This window comes from Coregonus clupeaformis, chromosome 12 (assembly GCF_020615455.1).
Source record: "Coregonus clupeaformis isolate EN_2021a chromosome 12, ASM2061545v1, whole genome shotgun sequence".
NCBI lineage: Eukaryota > Metazoa > Chordata > Actinopteri > Salmoniformes > Salmonidae > Coregonus > Coregonus clupeaformis.
In genome coordinates, this window is record NC_059203.1 from 43,339,470 (window position 1) to 43,356,400 (window position 16,931).

General features: G+C 44.8%; 1 protein-coding gene across 1 annotated transcript in view; it reads left to right on the forward strand.

Annotated features, from left to right (window-relative positions):
- Positions 1-940: 940 nt before the first annotated feature.
- Positions 941-16,931, forward strand: part of LOC121578676 (caM kinase-like vesicle-associated protein) — a 73,056-nt gene continuing 57,065 nt past the window's right edge. Inside the window, exon 1 of the mRNA XM_041893061.2 lies at positions 941-1,153. The gene's annotated coding sequence lies outside the window, so the exon portion shown is untranslated. The remainder of the gene's footprint in view (positions 1,154-16,931) is intronic.

A 16,931-nucleotide genomic window follows, 5' to 3' on the forward strand; every position in this document is an offset into this window, starting at 1 on the left:
AGCGAGGTGAGGTAAGGGAGAAGGTCTCCGGAAATGGTCTGGAGAAGAGAGGAGGGGATAGGGTCAAGCGGGCAGGTCGAATTGCTGCAAAGAAACCACTACTAAAGGACACCAATCAGAAGAAGAGACCTGCTTGGGCCAAGAAACATGAGCAATGGACATTAGACCGGTGAAAATGTGTCCTTTGGTATGGAGCCCAAAGTTGAGATTTTTGGTTCCAACCGCCATGTCTTTGTGAGTTCCCACCGTAAAGCATGGAGGAGGAGGTGTGATGGTGTGGGGGTGCTTTGCTGGTGACAATGTCTGTGATTTATTTAGAATTCAAGGCACACTTAACCAGCATTGCTACCACAGCATTCTCCAGCGATATGCCATGCCATCTGGTTTGGGCTTAGTGGGACTATCATTTGTTTTTCAACAGGACAATGACCCAACATACTTCCAGGCTGTGTAAGGGCTATTTTACCAAGAAGGAGAGTGATGGAGTGCTGCATCAGATGACCTGACCTCCACAATCCCCCAACCTCAACCCAATTGAGATGGTTTGGGATGAGTCGGACGGCATAGTGAAGGAAAAGCAGCCAACAAATGCTCAGCATATGTGGGAACTCCTTCAAGACTGTTGGAAAAGCATTCCAGTTGAAGCTGGTTGAGAGAATGCCAATAGTGTGACAAACTGTCAAGGCAAAGGGTGGCTATTTGAAGAATCACAAATATAACATATTATTCACTATAAATTGTAAAAATAAAGAAAAACCCTTGAATGAGTAGGTGTGTCCAAACTTTTGATTGGTACTGTATACATGCAAATTGTGTGGGTTCATTAATTTGCCGCACACATTAGACGCATATCAGATTAACTCGTTGTAATTCGCAAACCCCCCCCCCACACACACTCGTGTGTGTTCCATCCTCTTCATTGTGCGTAGCCTACTGTCAATTCCCCCCCTCGTTCCTTCACCGAATTGAACTCGACGCGAGAAGCACAACACATGGTAAAAAGGAGCGCTGGAATTTATTCGTGTTGTTTTAGAAAAAAGTACTTCGTTCAAAGCTAAGTAGAAAGGTCGTTATATTTGCTGTAACAATCAGGAGAACAGTCGAGTGGAAAAAGTCATTGGATTCTACGTTTATTGAGACATTTGCTGATAAGGTAAGTTCTCGCAATTTGAGTTGTCTAGGCTATCACAAAGAGTTGAGCTCACTAATTAATTTTCACTTTGTTTTATTTGGGAAACTTTGGCCTATTTTTTTTCTTCCTCAAACACATTACATGTTAATAACATAAATCGAATTAGGTTAATTGTGCCGTTTAATATCAAGTATGTAATGCTTGCACATTTCGCGGATAAAGTGAAGGAGAACGATGCACCAGAATTTACGCATTATGATGGACTAGACTGCTCGAAACTTCGCAGTCAAATAGATTTTTACCATGCCTATTTACATGGTGAAGTAGTAGGCCTATCCTATAATTTCGTAAATCTGAAGGCTACAGTTATTTCTTCGATACATCTCTGTTGAAAAAAATATATTTCAAACACCATCGCACCTAACCGGTTTCCAAAACGAATTGAATAAAATGTAAAGTTTGAGTGAGAATTGAGCTCTTCGGTAATTTTTTGAAGAGATTGACTTTGAGTTGGTACATTTGGGATGTTGGACTGTGCGTGCCAACATGTTGATAGTAGTCTAAGTAATCTTGAATATTGTAGCCTATTCGCATACCCGTTTTTCTACGTTCACGTTTTCATTAATCTCATCTGCAAAACCAAGTTTTGCATGACATTGGCTATTTAATAGAAAACGGGGTGTGTCAGTGATGCTGATGCATGCTCATCAAATGATAGGTCAGCGTTCAACACCCCTGTAACAGTTTAATAATAATAATATGCCACTTAGCAGACGCTTTTATCCAAAGCGACTTACAGTCATGTGTGCATACATTTTTACGTATGGGTGGTCCCGGGGATCGAACCCACTACCCTGGCGTTACAAGCGCCATGCTCTATAAACTTCAACAAGTTCAAGTTTATATAGCATATGTATATAGTATATTTTTTCTAATTTCTATAGGAAAGTCAAGGGAGAACTTTGTCCCCCTGGTGAGAACAACTGAGAAGCTGATAGTTAGGATGAGCAGTTTCAAGCAGTCATCCCAATGACTCAGACACTTTCTTTATATGCCATGATAGTGCCAGATGAGTTTTAGAATGGCTCCTACAATCAGTCATGCTATTAATTTGTATTACTGGTATTGTATAGTGCTTGACTATTTCTGGGCACACATGCCAGTTGATATAGTAATACATCAGTAATACATTATATATCATTTTTCATCTAATTGCTAATCCAAAATCAATATAGTCATGGACTGACATACATTGACACATTTTCTTTGTCCTTATCTATTTTGTTGTTGTTGACAGATCCCATAACCACTATGACATTCTGCATTATCATATTCTTAGAGAAGCAAGTTAAAGATGCATTCTAAGGGTTTTGTATAATTTCATACAGTAGTTTTGAAAGTAGTGCACACAAGTCAAAACGGTTCAGATAATTGAGCACAATTGTATCATATGTTACGAATTCCAATTCGTACAATGTGTTACAAATGTGTAAGTGCTTAATATCACATTCAATCTTGTTAATGTATGTCCAATTCAATAGTTAACCTAATACGCCCCACAATCTATTGCTACAATCTTGTGAGGTAGCTAATGGGGATGTGATGAGCTTTTTTTATTGCAGCTGGTGAAACACTGTGGCGTGACACATTAACACCATTGTAAAATGATCTGTGTTTGAAAGGACTGTATAGCTGGTTTTGTGAATGGTGTTATTTGTCACATGCTTTGTAAACAACAGGTGTAGACTAACAGTGAAATGCTTACTTACGGGTCCTTTTCCAGCAATGCAGAGTTAAAGATAAAGATACAAAATAAATAAAATATAAATAGTGACACAAGGAATAACTATACAGTGAATAAGAAATATATTGATGTGCAGGGGTATGAGGTCATTGAGGTAGCTTTGTACATATAGGTAGGGTTAAAGTGACTAGGCAACAGGATAGATAATAGACAGTAGCAGCAGTGGCACTCGTGGTGAGTGTGAAAGTGTGAGTGTGTGTGTGAATGTGGCGTCAGTATGCATGTGTGCATATGTTATGTGTGTGTGGGCGTATGCAGTGTGTGTGTGTGCGTGTTTGTGTGTGTTGTGGTGTCAGTGTAAGTATGTGTGAGTGTGTGGGTAGAGTCCAGTGTGTGAGCAAGAGAGTTAGTGTAAAAAAGGGTAAATGCAGGTAGTCCAGGTAGCCATTTGGTTAGCTATTTAGCAGTCTTGTTTAGCAGTCTTATGGCTTGGGGGTAGAAGATGTTCAGAGTCCTGTTGGTTCCAGACTTGGTGCACTGGTACTGCTTGCTGTGCGGTAGTAGAGAGAACAGTTCTACCCCCAAACAGTCTATGGCATGAGTGGCTGGAGTCTTTGACAATTTCTTGAGCCTTCCTCTGACACCGCCTGGTATAGACTCCCTGGATGGCAGGGAGCTCGGCCGCAGTGATGTACTGGGCCGTACTCACCACCCTTTGAAGCACCTTGCGGTCAGGTGCCTTGCATTTGCAAAATCTTTTCAGCCTCCTGAGTGGGAAGAGGCGCTGTCGTGCCCTCTTCACAACTGTGTGGTGTTAGTGGACCATGTTAATTCCTTAGTGATGTGAACACAGAGGAACTTGAAGCGCTCAACCCACTCCGCTACAGCCCCATTGATAATAATATAATAATATGCCATTTAGCAGACGCTTTTATCCAAACTGATGTGGATGGGGGCGTGCTCACCCCCATCCACCAAAGGGCTCCTGTCAGAGAGACTCAGATTCAGGACTTCTCTTTGATCAGTTTTATTATGGCAGTTCAATAGTGCTGAGCGATTAACCGAAAGGTCTGTTATTTTTTATAATGAAATAAAAAAGTAATTGACCAACATCAGTGCAATTATTTGAATTCCATTTAGGTCTGTTTTTTTCTGTGAGCTTAATGTGCAGTTTCTCTAGATAAATCAGATCAAGCCTGAACTATGCAATGTAGTTAGGGAGTTGTCGTTTCCAACAGGCCAATATTCTACATAGTTTAGCGCAGAAAACGTGGTAATTCACTACAATGACGATAATCTATTACACGCCTACTTGTCTGATATGTGTGGAGCAGACACAGAGAATGAGAGATGCGACAGAAGACGCGCGATCGAGAGGGATAGAGAGCAGTTGCTTCGCAAGGTATTTCTGCCTGAAAATACATGATCTAACTGATTGATAGTTGGTATTCAGCAGTCATAAATGTATGCCATATTTACTTTGATGAACAACTAAAATAGTGATTTTTTCAGAAAGCATAGGCAGCAGCACTATAGAGATGAGATGATGACTTGGAATGAAATAATAACGTAATCACATAAAACAAATGTAGGGCTAATATACAGTTGAAGTCGGAAGTTTACATACACCTTAGCCAAATACATTTAAACTAAGTTTTTCACAATTCCTGACATTTAATCCTAGTAAAAATTCCCTGTTTTAGGTCAGTTAGGATCACCACTTTATTTTAAGAATGTGAAATGTCAGAATAATAGTAGAGATAATTATTTATTTCAGGTTTTATTTCTTTCATCACATTCCCAGTGGGTCAGAAGTTTACATACACTCAATTAGTATTTGGTAGCATTGCCTTTAAATTGTTTAACTTGGGTCAAACATTTTGGGTAGCCTTCCACAAGCTTCCCACAATAAGAAGGCCAGTTTTATTGCTTCTTTAATCAGCACAACAGTTTTCAGTTGTGCTAACATAATTGCAAAATTGTTTTCTAATGATCAATTAGCCTTTTAAAATGATCAACTTGGATTAGCAAACACAATGTGTCATTGGAACACAGGACTGATGGTTGCTGATAATGGGCCTCTGTACGCCTATGTAGATATTCCATTAAAAATCAGCCGTTTCCAGCTACAATAGACATTTACAACATTAACAATGTCTACACTGTGGTCCTCTGTAGCTCAGCTGGTAGAGCACGGCGCTTGTAACGCCAAGGTAGTGGGTTCGAGCCCCAGGACCACCCATACACAAAAAAAAAATTATGCACGCATGACTGTAAGTCGCTTTGGATAAAAGCGTCTGCTAAAATCTAAAATGGCATATTACACTGTATTTCTGATCAATTTGATGTTATTTTAATGGACAAAAAATAGCTTTTCTTTCGAAAACAAGGACATTTCTAAGTGACCCCAAACTTTTGAACGTTAGTGTACATTCAACTATTGTCCTCAGATGTTTCTGAGAACAAAAGGAAACAAGTGCCAGTTATCATAATCAACATAATGCACAATGAACATAAAAAGAAGGCTTTGATTACCCTGGTTTCACACAGTTCAACAATACACATTTCTGGTTTTAAACATGAGTTAATCCGCATCAGCCGCCCCCACATTAGTGCAGCTAATTTGTGCCGTAACTGCTCTTCTTGACTGTGGCGCCATCTCCACCGGCCCATGGAGTCAGGGGCATAGGCAACTTGAGGCAGGGATGCATCCCGCTGCCCCTCAAGACCAGGTTAGGGGTCACTGGGTCCGGTGGGCAATCCCAGTGGAGTGAGGCAGAGGATCCTGAGGCAAACTTGTGGAAGGTCAGCCGAAGGTCACCGGCTGCTCCGAGGGACAGGATTTTGTGCCGTTAGAGCAGTGATCTCTTCTGAGAAGCTAGTAGCCTGGCAGTATCTTAGGAGAGTCAATTCAATATCTCTGTGAGAAGGCTTAGGAAGAATGGGATCCTGCAACGCTGCCCCATGGAGGTCCAGGTAATTTGCCTCTACTAGCTTCTTCCAAGAAGCATACTCAGCAGCGTCTGGGATATGGCTCTTTACCTCTTTGACAGTAAAGTTGCAGAAGGTAATGCCAGTTTCAAAACAACTGGCAACTCGGTACTCAGAAATCTCAGAATTCCGACTTCAGTGTGTTCAAGACAACTGGGAACTCTGAAAAAACGCACCATGGTAGATGTTGGTGGTCTGACTCTTGGACCTGGGGGTCTGCCTTTCTCTGCAGATGCTCTGCACTTGTTCTTGATGGTAGGGCTGGACTAGCCTAGTTGAGAGTCTCTGTTGCTGGGCCTCTTTTTTTAGCCCCCCTGACAAATCTTGCATATTGTAGGGATTGAGGCTTGCTGAAACTCCATGAAACTGTCTCTGAGATACTTGTCTGTCAACATGGGAACAGCAGTTCAACTTATAACCATAAGGACTTCTCAAGGATAGCAGCATGCTCACCAGCAGAAGGACACATATATAGCAGCTCTGGAACCCCTGAGAGTCACCAACTTTCAATTCTGGGGCAGTGAGGATGGCGACAATCTTACTGAGTGGCTGATGAGATTGACCATACTGGAGATGGAGTGCATGAATAGTAGCTGTGTAGGATGATGGGTGATGAATGCAGGACTGGCCATTCATCTGTTCTTCAGGGAGCTTGAGATGTTCCAGTAGGACATGGTGCTTATATTTCTCAGTCAGCTGTGGAAGTGAGTCAAGGAGATTGTCCAGTGCCAGCTTTAGGTGAGCGAAGTCCTTCTCACTGTCAGTGGTAAAATCAGGTAAGGTGGGTTAGGGGGTTGACTTACATAGAAGGTTGAACCCATCTGCTGAGCTGGACCCCAGGAGGGGGATGGACCTTGCTATGGGTAAGCTGGGTACTCAGGCTGTGGAGCAGGGTATGGAACTTGCTGCGGGTGAGCTGGGTAGACTGGTACTGAGACCTAATGAGAGCACACTGGCTGACCTTGGGCCGGGACTGGTTGAGAGAGCACTGGCTGAGGACATGGCTGTGAGAACGCTGGCTGCCCTTGAGCAGGGACTGGCTGTGAATGGGTCAGTTGATCTCGAGCTTGGACAGGCTGGGAATGGACCAGTTGGCCTTGAGCTTGGACTCTGTAGCTGCAGAGGTAGAGCCTGAGGGAGAGTGCAGTCTGGTGGATCAGCTGGAACTTGAGTGGAGGGAAGCTGTCAATTAGGTTGGCTGTTGAGTCCACTGAACCACAGTGGGCCTGCATGGTGGGACTGATGTCCATCTTGCTTGAGTTGGAGAGACTGGGGTTTCTGCTGTAGTTGCAGTGTTACACTCTGCTGAACTGTCACATGTTGCATCCTTTTATGCTGTCCATGGGATGCAGTCTGGAGAGGGTGAAAGATCTGTCACTACTACAGGGCAGGTTGCTGATCTGAAGGCCTGGCTGAGGCTGAAGGTAGTTGGAACAACTTGTATTTGATTTGACAAAATTGCAATCATGGTCTTGAATTGGACTCGCATTTTTCTGGTCTCGGTCTCGGACCCCTTGTCCCCCTCCCGGTCTCAGTCTTGACTCGGTCTCGTCCCCCCTCCAATCTTGGTCTTGAATCGGTCTTGCTTTAGGTGGTCTCGAACACAACACTGCCATACACACTGTCTGCCATCTGCCCGGTACATTTGAAACCAGGATTCATCCGTAAAGAGCACACTTCTCCAGCGTGCCAGTGGCCACTGAAGTCGGTTACGATGCCAAATTGCAGTCAGGTCAAGACCCTGGTGAGGACGACGAGCATGCAGATGAGCTTCCCTGAGACATTTCTGACAGTTTGTGCAGATATTCTTCGGTTGTGCAAAACCACAGTTTCATCAGCTGTCCAGGTGGCTGGTCTCAGACCATTCCGCAGGTGTAGAAGCCGGATGTGGGGGTCCTGGGCTGGCGTGGTTACACGTGGTCTGCGGCTGTGAGGCTGGTTGGACGTACTGCCAAATTCTCTAAAATGACTTTGGAGGCGGCTTATGGTAGAGAAATTTAAATTCAATTTTCTGGCGATAGCTTTGGTGGAAATTCCTGCAGTCAGCATGCCAATTACACGCTCCCTTCAATTTGAGACATCTGTGGCATTGTGTTGTGTGACAAAACTGCACATTTTAGAGTGGCCTTTTATTGTCCCCAGCACAAGGTGCACCTGTGTAATGATCATGCTGTTTAATCAGCTTCTTGATATGCCACACCTTTCAGGTGGATGGATTATCTTGGCAAAGCAGAAATGCTCACTAACAGGGATGTAAACAAATTTGTGCACAACATTTGAGAGTAATACTCTTTTTGTGCGTATGGAACATTTCTGGGATCTTTTATTTCAGCTCATGGATCAGGTGACCAACACTTTACATGTTCCGTTTATATTTTTGTTCAGTGTATATAATCATACAATCAATTTGACTTTGTTTTTGCCAATCTAACTACAAAACAACATAATGGTAATCATTTATTTGAAAGGTAAATCTCTATTGATATTCTGGGTAAATCAAGATGTAGCCTAGGTCTAGTCACATTACAGGTGAATTCATATTATTCAACAGGAGTGTGTGCATGCATTGAGTTATTGAGCTTGCTTTAGCTGATTTCAGGGCCTAGAGATGACAAACAATCCCTTCCATTTAGGACTTATTTTATTGGCAACTGTTAGGAGAAAATATTATTTTATTGTACTGATCAACAACGTTTGCATAGAAGACGCAATCTCTTCTTTTATAAAAGTGTGCATCATTTGCAAGGCAGAATGTGGCTGTGGAATCTGACTTTGTGGCTTTGGAATCTAGTGGAAACCAGACGGGAGGCGAGGGAGACGAAGAAGCGAGGGAGACGAAGTGATTTAATAAAGTTTTTGGTGACAATCAGCTTTGAAATCAGCATATTATGCATTATGATTTAGGGTAGTGAATTCAGCTGTAAGCTAGCAAGGAAAGTTAGCCTACAATTAAAGCTACAAGCTACCGGTATCGTCTTGCATTGTAAAAGTGTTGTATGGACATTGTTTTTGCGAACAGTAATGAACAGTTTCAACATTTCTACATGCCGTGTTGCATTATTCAAGTGTGTTAAGTTCTGTGCAGCATGAGTGGGGAGTTAATGTAGCCCAGACAGCTCTAGCAATGAATGAGTAAGTGGAGCAGGCACTTTGCTCTTCACGCTATAAAGGGCCTGCGCTGATAGACAGATCCTCTCAATCATGTGAGACACATTTGACAGAAGTATCGAACGTAACAGAAATTATAGTACCAAACTATATACCATGCAACACAAATGCTGTGTGATTGGTTCTTCCTGTAGTGAATCCGACTGAGCGACTTCCCATAAGTGATACATCTCACCTATATTATTAGAGAACCGGGGTTACGAAAGTAACCTTGAATTTCCTCTTGCCTTTGTGTGACTTGTTTGTGTGTGCACATCTGTCCACAGTGTATGTGCATGTTTGAGAGATGTGTAATGGTGGTTCTACAAAAGCTATGACAGAGGGAGAGTCCTTGAGGAATCTTGAGGAGTTTGATCCCATAAATATTAGCAGTGTGTGTTTTCTTCCATCATCTTCATTTCCAGTGACATTTTTGTCAAACCCATATTGTCAGATTCAACAGAAGAAGATGACTAGAAAAGTAATGTGGTTGTACGTAGTCCTCTCAACTGTAATGGTAGTTGTAGTTCACGGCATGCAGCTCTCTGATTTATTTAATTCCAAATGGATGGAGTTGAGACTGGGAGTGCGAGTGTCTTTCTCCACAGCAGGCAACTACCGCCCAGTGGGCTGCCTCCCTGCCTGCCTTCCTGTCTGATGGCAGCAAGGTCATTCACTCTTCTACTCAAGAAGATGAATTACGTCTTGACACACAGCTTAGACATTGACAGTGTGGGGAGGCGATGACAACAGCATTAGAGTGCAGCGGAACGTTTCACTGTGGTCTTTCATTAGATTGAAGTGTGAGTGATTGGACTGTTGTGAAAGTGAGAAGAGCAGGCTTTTGGATGGAGTAAAATGTATATATTTCCACAGACAAGAGTGTCTGTGTAAATAAGAGTGAGAGTGTTTAATGATTGACGGCAGAGATAACATCTAAAGAGTTTGAAAGCGTTAGATCTATTAAAGTAATAAGACTAAAGTTATTTCACAAGAACAGTATTGAGAGTATAGTCTTCCTTTGATGTGTAGAGTCAAAGATATTCAACTTCTGCAGTCTGACACGGTTATATTGACTTAAGTCATTAGCCTCAATCTAACTTATACATATTTTCTATTCTATTATAGCAAACACGTGTCTATCTTTTTTCAAATATGTGACAGCTAAGCACAACAAGGGCATGTCTTTCCCCTGCCATAGTGATAGGAAATGGAAACTTGTCTGTTACCCTGCTCTCCCCTTTAATGTTATCCAACTCTCCATGTCTGAGTCGATGTGTAATATTGTTAGTTAATGGCCCCCATTTTATAATGCATTGTGTTTCATTGCTGTTATTGACTGACCAAATGTAAAGTATCTGCTGCCCTCATTTGCCCTGGACAATAAAGAGAAAAGGAGGAAAGGTTATATTTCCGCTGTTGAATGTGTAACTGCCTCCTAGAGATGGATACATGGCTCGCGTCATGTTCCATTACTCTCATCATTAGTGTTATTTTCTCCTCCCTCTATCTTATGTTGATTGGAGTCAATAGGCTGTTTGGAGCAGCAACATATTTGCCTTGTTTCCCTCTTAACCCTTAACCCCCAAAAAAGAAGCTGTAGATGATAGATCTGAATGAATAATCCCTTAGGGCCAAATTCTAATTTGTGATTCGCACACATAACTCAGATGTGTTAATGTCAATGAGTGATTTGTGTTAAAATGTCATATAAGAACCTATTGATTTGTCAAGGTGAGAAAGTCCATCCACAGCATTATAAATTCTACACCACAAGAAATAACCAAAACAATATTGTAGAAATGTTTAAACACATTAATCCATGTTGTATATTATTATTAGCACTTATGATGCCAATTTCTTCATACACAGTAGGACATACTGTCAATGAGGTCCGTCCTAGAGATGATCATGTGGAGAGCTTTAGGTTTTAAGTGCCCATCAGTGCACATAGTGACAAATGTAATCTTGGTCTGCCAGTTAATTATTTACCATACGTGTCAGTAAATGTCACTGGCTCTAAGTGGTCACATACAGCATCACGCATATAGGCTGTCATCCAGGCAGCATCTGTATGAAGATAGTTATGTTAGTGGAGGATAGAAGGCTGAAAATGGAGCAGCATTATGTCATCTCTATTTCAATACCAGGGGTGTTCATTGAGTTAGTTTACATTGATACAAAATATTTTACTATACTATTACTATAGTACTACTACTACTGTACAGTATTTGGGGCTCACTACCAATGTCATTGTATTGGTTGTTTCGAGCAGTGTTGGATGAACAGAGAGAGTCCTCAGCTACTGTGTTGCATCATTGATGCCTTTTCTATGCTCTTTTCACTGGTCCATGTAACATTAAGTTCCTTTACTCTCTGTCTCTACCTCTTGCTATCTGATACTGAAGTCTGTCAGCATTGGTGCATCAATCACACAAGGCCAAGCAGATCAAGGCTGGGGAACACAGTCACAGTTCACCTCGGTCACATTTCACAATGCTTATTATCAGGTGGACAGAGTGGCAAGAGGCTGTGGATGAATTCAGACTGATGTGGAGAAAAGCTAGGATGATAGATCACCGCTGACACGATGTCCCAATCCGTTTTCTCAGCTCCAATACTTCTGGGTTAAGTGTTGGTTTCCCAGACACCTTGGACCAACTAAATCCGCATACCGCCCCAACAGATCCACAGATGACGCAATCTCTAGTGCACTCCACACTGCCCTCTCCCACCTGGACAAGAGGAACACCTATGTGAGAATGCTGTTCATTGACTACAGGTCAGTGTTCAACACTATAGTGCCCTCCAAGCTGGACTGAACATCTCCCTCTGCAACTGGATCCTGGACTTCCTGACGGGCCGTCTCCAGGTAGTGAGGGTAGGCAAGAACACATCTGCAGAGTTGACCTTCAACACGGGAGCCCCTCAGGGTGTGTGCTTAGTCCCCTCCTTTTTTGGCATGGGCCCTCAGAGCCGCCTCAAAAAGTTATACAGCTGCACCATTGAGAGCATCTTGACTGGCTGCAACTCCATTTGGTATGGCAACTGCTTGGCATATGACCGTAAGGCGCTACAGAGGGTAGTGCGTACAGCCCAGTACGTCACTGGGGCCGAGCTCCCTGCCATCCATACCATGCATCAGAGGAAGGCCCTAAAAATGTCAAAGACTCCAGCCACTCAAGTCATAGACTGTTCTCTCTGCTACCGCATGGCAAGCGGTGCCGATGCACCAAGTCTGGAACCAACAAAACCCAAAACAGCTTTTACCCTCAAGACATAATATTGCTAAATAGTTAATTAAATAGTTAACTAACTTTTTGGACTCATCACATACGCTGCTGCTATTGTTTATTATACTGAACAAAAATATAAACGCAACATTTAAAGTGTTGGTCCCATGTTTCATGAGCTGTTTTGGAATGGGTGGCCAGTAAAAAACTGGTCCTGAACATCTCTAAAACTAAGAGCATTGTATTTGGTACAAATCATTACCTAAGTTCTAGACCTCAGCTGATTCTGGTAATGAATGGTGTGGCTGTTGAACAAGTTGAGGAGACTAAACTGTCATGGTCAAAACATATAGATTCAATGGTTGTAAAGATGGGGAGAGGTCTGTCTGTAATAAAGAGATGCTCTGCTTTGTTGACACCACACTCCAAAAAGCAACTTCTGCAGGCTCTAGTTTGGTCTTATCTTGATTATTGTCCAGTCGTGTGGTCGAGTGCTGCAAGGAAAGACCTAGTTAAGCTGCAGCTGGCCCAGAACAGAGCGGCATGTCTTGCTCTTCATTGTAATCAGAGGGCTGATATAAATACGATGCATGCCAGTCTCTCTTGGTTAAGAGTTGAGGAGAGACTGACTGCATCACTTCTTCTTTTTATAAGAAACATTGTGTTGAGAATCCCCAATTGTTTTTCATAGTTGACTTACACACAGCTCTGACACACACACTTACCCCATCAGACATGCCACCAGGGATCTTTTCTCAGTCCCCAAATCCAGAACAAATTCAAGAATGCGTTCAGTATTATATAGAGCCATTATTGCATGGAACTCCATTCCATCTCATATTGCTCAAGTGAACAGCAAACCTGGTTTAAAAAAACTGATAAAGCAGCACCTCACGGCACAACACCTCTCCCCTATTTGACCTAGATAGTTTGTGTGTATGTATTGATATGTAGGCTACGTGTGCCTTTTGTAAAAAAAAATGTTACATGTAGTTCTGTCCTTGAGCTGTTGTCTATTAATGTTCTGTATTATGTCACTGAGGAGTATTTCCTTTTTATTTATTTTTGTATTTTTCTCCCCAATTTCATGAAATCCAATTGAGATCCAATTACGATCTTGTCTCAACGCTGCAACTCCCTAAAGGGCTCGGGAGAGGCGAAGGTCGAGTCATGCGTCCTCCGAAACATGACCCGCCAAACAGCGCTCCTTAACACTTGCCCGCTTAACCCGGAAGCCAGCTGAACCAATGTGTCGGAGGAAACACAGTTCAACTGACGACCGAAGTCAGCCTGCAGGTGCCCAGCCCGCCACAAGGAGTCGCTAGAGCGCGATGAGCCAAGTAAAGCACCCCCCCCCCCAATATTTTTGTTCTGTGTATATATACAGTACCAGTCAAAAGTTTGGACACACCTACTCATTCAAGTGTTTTTCTTTATTTTTACTATTTTCTACATTGTAGAACAATAGTGAAGACATCAAAACTATGAAATAGCACATATGGAATCATGTAGTAACCAAAAAAGTGTTAAACAAATGAAAATATATCTTAGATTTTTCAAAGTAGCCACCCTTTGCCTTGATGACAGCTTTGCACACTCTTGGCATTCTCTCAACCAGCTTCATGAGGAATGCTTTTCCAACAGTCTTGAAGGAGTTCCCACATATGCTGAGCACTTGTTGGCTGCTTTTCCTTCACTCTGTGGTCCAACTCATCCCAAACCATCTCAATTGGGTTGAGGTCGGGGGATTGTGGAGGCCAGGTCATCTGATACAGCACTCCATCACTCTCCTTCTTGGTAAAATAACCCTTACACAGCCTGGATGTGTGTTGGGTCATTGTCCTGTTGAAAAACAAATGATAGTCCCACTAAGCGCAAACCAGATGGGATGGCGTATCGCTGCAGAATGCTGTGGTAGCCATGCTGGTTAAGTATGCCTTCTACATAAAACAGTGTCACCAGCAAAGCAACCCCACACCATCACACCGCCTCCTCCATGCTTCATGGTGGGAACCATGTCACGTTGCTGTGGATTGGTGTGGTGTAGAATCAGGCGCAGGAAGCAGAGGATAAGTCCAACAAGACTTTACTAGAGCACACAAAAATAATCCAAACAGCCCGGAGGCAAAAGGACGCACACAGGCGTAAAATAGCGAGCGCACACACAGGTGCGAAAATACTCTCCTAACACAAGGAGGAAGCTATGAAAATAGCGTACCGACACGGGTAGCGCAACAACACGACACGAACAATTACACACAACACTAAACTAACAACAAGGAAACTAAATAGGGTGCTAAATGAGACATAACACAAAACAGGTGTGACTAACAGACAAAACCAATCAAACAAGAAACATAGAGCGGTGGCAGCTAGTACTCCGGAGACGACGACCGGCGAAACCTGCCCGAACAAGGAGGAGGAGCCGCCTCGGCCGAAACCGTGACAGTACCCCCCCCTTGAAACCGTGACAGTACCCCCCCCTTGACTCCAGCCGCGCGCCGCCTCCGGCCTCGGGGACGACCAGGAGGACGCGGAGCAGGGCGCGTAGGACGACCACGATGGAATTCGGTCATCAGGGACGGATCCAGAATGTCCCTCCTCGGCACCCAGCACCGCTCCTCCGGACCGTACCCCTCCCACTCCACGAGATATTGGAGACCCCCCATCCGGCGTCTCGAATCCAGGATGGTCCGAACAGTGTACGCCGGAGCCCCCTCGATGTCCAACGGGGGCGGAGGAGTCTCCTCAATCTCAAAGTCCTGGAGTGGACCAGCTACCACCGGCCTGAGGAGAGACACATGGAACGAGGGGTTAATATTCTTGTAATCAATAGGTAGTTCTAACCTGTAACACACCTCGTTCAATCTCCTCAGGACTTTAAAAGGCCCCACAAACCGCCGACCCAGCTTCCGGCAGGGCAGGCGGAGGGGCAGGTTTCTGGTTGAGAGCCAGACTCGATCTCCAGGTGCGTACACTGGCCCCTCACTGCGGTGTAGGTCGGCGCTCGTCTTCTGTCGACGTATGGCACGCTGCAGATGGACGTGTGCAGCGTTCCACGTCTCCTCCGAGCGCCGCACCCACTCATCCACAGCGGGGGCCTCGATCTGGCTCTCATGCCACGGTGCCAGAACCGGCTGGTACCCTAACACACACTGGAAAGGGGTTAGTCTCGTGGAGGAGTGGCGGAGAGAGTTCTGTGCCATCTCGGCCCAGGGCACATATCTCGCCCACTCCTCCGGCCGGCCCTGACAATATGACCTCAGAAACCTACCCACATCCTGGTTGACTCGTTCAACCTGCCCATTACTCTCCGGGTGGTAACCCGAGGTAAGGCTCACCGAGACCCCCAAACGTTCCATAAATGCTCTCCAGACTCTGGAGGTAAACTGGGGGCCTCGATCGGACACTATATCCTCGGGCACCCCGTAATGCCGGAAGACGTGAGTAAATAGAGCCTCAGCGGTCTGTAGGGCAGTAGGAAGACCCGGCATGGGAAGGAGACGACAGGCCTTCGAGAACCGATCCACAACGACCAGGATGGTGGTATTCCCCTGTGAGGAGGGAAGATCGGTAACAAAATCCACCGAGAGGTGAGACCAGGGTCGTTGTGGAACGGGCAGGGGCTGTAATTTACCCCTGGGCAAGTGTCTGGGCGCCTTACACTGGGCACACACTGAGCAGGAGGAGACATAAACCCTCACATCCCTGGCTAACGTTGGCCACCAGTACTTCGTACTAAGGCAGTGCACTGTCCGGCCAATACCTGGATGTCCAGAGGAAGGGGGACGTGTGAGCCCAATAAATCAGCCGATCCCGGACCTCGAGCGGGGACGTACGCCCGACCCACCGGACACTGTGGAGGACTAGGGTCGGTGCGTAACGCCCGCTTCGATCTCCGCATCGACCTCCCACACCACCGGTGCCACCAGACAAGACTCCGGTAGTATGGGGATGGACTCCACGCACCTCTCCTCCGTGTCATACCGACGGGACAGAGCATCTGCCTTCCCGTTCTGGGACCCAGGGATGTAAGTGATCTTGAACACAAACCGGGCGAGAAACATAGTCCATCGAGCCTGGCGAGGATTCAGTCTCCTAGCTGCCCGAATGTATTCCAGGTTACGATGGTCGGTCAGAATGAGGAAAGGGTGCTGAGCCCCCTCAAGCCAATGCCTCCACACCTTTAGGGCCTGTACTACGGCTAACAGCTCCCTGTCCCCTACGTCATAATTCCGCTCCGCCGGACTGAGCTTCTTAGAATAAAAAGCACAGGGCCGGAGCTTAGGTGGTTTACCGGATCGTTGAGAAAGAACTGCCCCGATACCGGCCTCAGACGCGTCCACCTCAACTTGGAAGGGTAAAGTGGGATCCGGGTAGGCCAACACCGGAGCCGAGGCAAACAGGTCCTTCAGTCTCCCAAAGGCCCTGTCCGCCTCAGCCGACCACTGCAAGCGCACCGGACCCCCCTTCAGAAGAGACGTTATGGGAGCTGCCACCTGTCCAAAACCCCGGATAAACCTCCGGTAGTAATTCGCAAAACCCAAGAACCGCTGCACCTCTTTAACCGTAGTTGGGGTTTGCCAATTACGCACGGCTGCCACTCGGTCCACCTCCATTCTCACCCCTGACGCAGACAACTGGTAACCCAAAAAGGAAACTGACTCCTGAAAGAACAGACATT